Raw genomic sequence first — 5,945 nt, 5'->3', positions numbered from 1 at the left:
GGCAATGGACTAGATCTTGATTACTCCAACGTACAAACATCCTGCATTATACTTCTTACATACAATATATTATTTTTCTTTTATCCAAAAGGAATTTCTCAGTATTTTCCGACATCTGTAAACATAATTTTGTTCCGTCTTCTTAACTATTGTTCTATAACTTGACAAAACTTCAGATTGTTAAGTTCCTAAAATTGACAATGACGTAGTTGAATAACTTTTTAGCTTATTTAAAACTTCTAAAATCTGGATGAAACATAACATAAAGTGTATAAACCATAGAAACTTCTTTAGATGAGATTCATCGTAAGCCTTCTATTTTAAGTTTACAGAAGAAAAATAAAAGTTTCATGCTTCACAAGATAGGTACCTGTAGCCCAAACTTCCTCTACTGTTTGTCTGGGAAATGTTCTGCTTCTCTTCCTGTGGGAGAAACTTAACCTTTTACTGAAGATACTAAGGTGATCAGAAAATGATGCTGGAATTCAACTCAGCAGTCTAGGATGAAAGGTTCTCTTGCAGACAGAGGAGATATGTAATAACAGTAATTTTGCTTAACATCTTTTGTACAAAAGGATCTTCTTTAACCTTTGCGCTACGGTGCAGTCTGTAACAACACTCTCCCCACCCTGAGTTCATGCACAAAAAAGAAAGTAAAATTATGAGCTCAGTTATAATAAATTTTATACTTTTAAACGTTTTTTTTTTTAATCTAGAAATTGAGCACTTTGAGCACTTGCCTTCCTGTAGTATCCTGTTTAATGTATCTGCTGACACTAATCCACATGCATTTCTAGTTCTTACTGTTTCACTTGTCTCTCGCAGTACTGTTTGGGCAAGATTCCTGAATCATCATAGCAAAATTATGGCTCTTTGGTGAAAATAGGCCATAATGTATCTTTTAGTCTGGACCACTTACCTTATGGGGTGATGCAGGAAGAGAAGGAAATCTGAAAGCTATAAGTAGGATGATGAGAAGGAGTGGAACAGATCAGGGAATAGACTGATGCTGGCTGTGTGCCCATCATACTAATATAGTGCACTCTGTGCCAAATACAGTTTATTTCCTTCCTAAAATACTGAACAAATTGAGGGAGAATATGCGGTCCAAAGTATGGTTGGTGACACAGCTGTAGTCAAGTCTTGCACAATTTGGAAAACCAGACTAATCTTCTGAAATGTGATTAAAAATTTTCAGCCTTGTCAGTTTAGCTTGAGTTGAAGTAGTTGGTTCTTGATTTGTTGAGTCATGGTACCTCTGGTTTGAGCGAGCCCTGCTGCTTGGAGTTCATGAGCTTTGGTGCAGAACTCTGAACGTAACGAGAGCTTTCATTTCCAGAGTTTGGTTATGGTGGGGTATTGGTGTGAGCAGTGGCATGAGCTATGGCCAAAGGATCTCATTATGTTCCAAGACCTTTGTGCACAGTTGCTTTCAGACAGGACCCAAGTGGTGCAACTCAGAGCAGGGTTGGCTAAAAATTGCTGGAAAGGTTGTAACAGCATGCTGAAAAAAGGAATTTTAAAGTTAGGAGGGTACTTGGAGTCTGTGCATTTGGTTATGAATTCCTTTTCCAATTTCAGTGGGTGTGGTCTTAACACAGAGATCTATCTTGATGTCAAGTGGGGTGACCTCTTAGCATTCCAGGAAAAAGTCCATTTTCCAAAATCAAATCTTGCTATGACTTCTAGAAACACGCTAGTTGTAAAACCAATTAGGTCTGGGTTGGGGCTTTCTGCTTGGAAATCAGTCATTTGGAATTTTGCAGGTGGCATTTGCAGTCTGTCAGTTCTGAGGATCCCTGGCCGTGGATTTGTACACTGCTGGGCTAGCTGCGGTTGATTTATCCCTTTTGGAAACCCTTTCAGTTTGTCTCTGACACTTTTTGTGGCCATCCACCAAAAGTACATAATGCCACAATACTCAGAGTAGGGTTTTTAAACTTACTTAAATGCAGTAGTTGCCAAGTGGTACCTATGCTTGCAAGAAGTGCTCGTGTGTAGGTCTGTCACAGGCCATTACTGAAATGGTTTAGAAATTAAAATATAGGAGCTGGAGCTCTTAATAATTTTTTTTAATTTGGTAGTTTGTTTTGTGTGGTTTTTTTTCCCTTTGGTGATTTGAGAGGTGTAATCAGACCTGATCTTAAGCACCTTAAAGGAGTTAACTAGATTTATTGAAATCTTTATATGTAAAAAGAATATGGATACATGCATCTGCATGTATGTGCACCCAAGTGTATGAAGAATAAAATCCTTAGCATCACATAAGATACTGAAAATATAAGGAATATTTGAGGAAATAATAAGGAAAAATATTAGTGTTTGCCTTCAAAATGTTGGTGGCACTGACTGGGGGGAAAAAAGGAAGATGATGATTTATTTTCTAAATCAATGCAGTGCCTACATACCTGCTGATTAAAAAAAAAAAAGAATTTCTGTATGTATTTTTACTTTGTGAAGATACTCAAAGAGAATTTTGAAAGAGAAGTACCTTCTGTAATGCAGAAATACTTAAATCAGTGTTCATAGGATTGATAACTTCTAGATGTTTCATGGTAGAGCAACTGTGAAGTCATCCATGTTTTATTCCTGTTTTGTTGTAGCCAAACTACGTAATGAAACAGATACTTGAATAAAATAATGTCGTTGACTCCGTGTATGTTCTAGATATTTAAAACAAGCTGAATGGCCTGTCAGGTATATGGAATATGTAAAAATTATAGACCAACTAAAAAAATTTGACAGGAGTTTTTTTCAGTGTTGGTGTGGGCATTCTTCACTGTGCTCCTTGCAGGAGAATTCCCTGGCCTTTAGGACCAGGGTTATTTTCTCCACCCAAGCCAAAAGACCCCAGGCTGTTGTGATTCTGTATCAGCAAGCCTGTAGCAATACAAACCAGTACCCTTGTGCACACCCACACAATACAAACACCAAACACACTGGCAGCCACAAATCCCCAGGGCAGAGCACAGTGCCTGGGCTGGCATCTGTGTAAACAGGGGCTGTGCTCCAGTGTTGCTGCTGCACCATCTTCCTTCTCTTCAGCTGGCCAGGACTGCACCTCACCTGTGTGCACAGACCTCATGTGGTACCTGTGGGGCTCTGGTACCTGCTGTGTGTGAGACAGGAGTCCAGGCAGAGACTGCCAATCCCAGTTGCTGGCCCCTGGCCCCTCAGGTCCCTCAGACGTGTGGTCCTGCTCCAGTGGCTCATACTCCTGTTGTCCTGCTCATGGGCTAGTTCCACTGGAATATGGGAATGGACTGCAGCAGTGAAGTGCAAGACTCGTGCCATGAAGTGTAATTGGAAAGCTGTCTACATGGGACTGGCCCCCTTTATCCTCTGTCTTTGGCTTCTCTGTGCCTATTTCTCTTCAGTCTACCTTAGTCCCTCCCTTTACATACCTTGGGTGGTTCCCTTAAACATCCCAGAGTAAGTTTTGCACATTGCTGCAATCCCTTAATAAAATCTGTAATAAATTTTACATAGTCCCTAACTTCTCTCTGTTCTGTCCCTAAATTCTTATTCCCCTGTATTGTGTAAGAAGTCTTATAAGCCTTTAGGTAATCCCTCAGTTTGCTAGGGAATTTCCTGTACTTGTTTAGTGGGTTTTGCACCAGGAGAGTAGTGATCTGAATCGTTCCCCTTCCATGTTTTTAGGACTAGTGAGTCTCTGCACTCAGTTTTCACTAACTGTTCTTCTGATCCTTGCCATGGCTTTGTGTTTAACAGCTTAGCCTTTAGTCAAACAGCCTAATGTGCTCTGTTATATGAAAATATCTCTGCAGTACCTTCTGATCCCAGTGAGTGGACCAAGAATTTGGTGGATGCAGTAGAATTCATCTTACTTAACCTTAGATGTCTGCAGTGCAGGCATGGTGAACAGCTTTGCACACCTGATCTATACTCGGTGGACATAAATAATTATTTCAGGAGATGTTTCTCCCATGCTTCAGATTATTTAAAACCTTGTTTTATTTTATAATTAATATTATGATACAAAAGGTGGCTAGTTAACTTGTGAATATCTGTCAAGGCTTAGCCAGAATTGCACACAGAAGCAATTAGGTTTAAGATGGGCAAAACCAGTGAGAAGTGAATACCTTCTGCACTTTCTGGAAGTTCTTGTCTGCTCTTCAGAACCACAAAAGTCTAAAAATGTTTGAAGGGAGATGAATGAGATTTTGTAACTGAGGACAAAGAAATTTCTGGATAATGGTTTTGGGAAACAAGCTTAGTGTTACACTAGAGAAAGATGGAAAGGTGTTTGAAGAAGAGGGACCTTAATTAGAAAGAAAAGACTGTGATGTGCTCACCTAGGACTTCTGGGGCTTTAAAAGGTGTGTGAAGAATTCTAGGACAAAATCAAAGATCATAGTTCAAATACCACCAACTAAAAACCGCTGAGAGTGTCATTCCTTACTATGTTAAATGAAAAAAATACTTCCTCTCTGTTGAAGATTGTGTTCTTTATATGCAGTTTGAAACAAATTTAAGAACTCATTTTCAAAGGTAATGGGTAATTAATGTTATACTGACTTTTAAGCAGAGCTACTGGTTTTAAGTGCATTAAAAGTTTGATCTTGGCTCTCTTGAGTTTTTTAGAATATATAGTGGCAGATCTTAAGTTATGAAATTTTACTTACATTAATAAATGTTAGTATACTTAGTGATTTCATTTTATCCAAGGCTGGAGCAGTTTCAGCAGATGCAAACAATGTGTGTTCAGTGGGCAGGTGGAAATGATCAGGAGTTTATAGAATGCTGCATCATTTTTTCAACTTTTAGGGCTTGTGTGGGCAAAACCGAAGATCTTTCAGCAGACAAAAGAGCATTGCTGATTATTAAGAAGATAAATGGATGGAGATCATATTTTGACTGTCATTGTAAAAATGTGATTAAAAAATATAGTAGGATAGAAACCCACAGATTTAATATAGATTTAGTAGACGCTGCACTCACGTATTTATTGCAAGACTGACATCTAAGGCTCTAACTTGTATTCCATCAGAGTGGAATTATTTGAAGGTGTGGCTTTTTTCTGAGAACCTTATTGTAGAATATGACAATTTTTTTCAGCAACTTGGGAAATGCCATTAATTTACAAAACAGTGTCTGAAAACTGTCACTGCATAAGGTGCAGGTGAATGGTGGGATGTAACAAGGGATAGGGGACCTGTTACATCTGCATCAAACACCTGTGTGAAACAGGTCCACTAGTTCATGGCAGAGCCAAAGCTTATCAACAGCTGCAGAGTCCCAGTCTGGGTGCTCCTGCTTTTGCTATCAGGGGCAAACATCCCTGGGTAGCTAGGCAGCAGCATTTGGTCATTACTCATTTCCCTTTCACTCTGTCCTACAAGAACAGCTGTTGACTGTTTTTCTGCACTTTGAGATCTAGGGTAGAGACTGAACAGTACCTGAGGATGAAATCACTTCTTCCTATTTGTAAAACTGGTTTTATTAGAGGATTCCATATTTTCCAGCGTTATGGTTTTCATTCTCTTCTGGCTTTGTTCTCTTCACATCCCTGCTTCCAAAAATAGCTCCTCAGAAATTCTTGCTTTCTCTGTGGTCATCATTGACTCAGCTGTATCACTTAGCATTTGCTAATCAGAAAACGGAGGTTATTTCTACCATATAATATCTGGTGGAATATTACCCTGAATCCCTCCAAAAATGAGGATTGTTAAGCTCTTGAAGACCTATGGTTGCTTTAACCATCTGCAGATGCATATGAACCTACGCTGTGGTGTGCATAGTATTTGGGATGTATTAAGGGAAAGGAAACCTGGTCTCAAAAACACTTGGAGGATGAGAAGACAGGAGAGCCAAAAAGGAAGGATTATTACCAGAATATAGCAATGTTTTTCAAACTGGCCAAAGAGGTGAAGTTTGGTGTGGCAGGAGTTGGGGGAGCTGCAAGGCACAGAGGGAAAAGAAGG

This window comes from Myiozetetes cayanensis, unplaced genomic scaffold (genome assembly GCF_022539395.1).
Source record: "Myiozetetes cayanensis isolate MyiCay16 unplaced genomic scaffold, myiCay2020 scf1, whole genome shotgun sequence".
NCBI lineage: Eukaryota > Metazoa > Chordata > Aves > Passeriformes > Tyrannidae > Myiozetetes > Myiozetetes cayanensis.
This window is presented reverse-complemented; position numbering follows the sequence as displayed.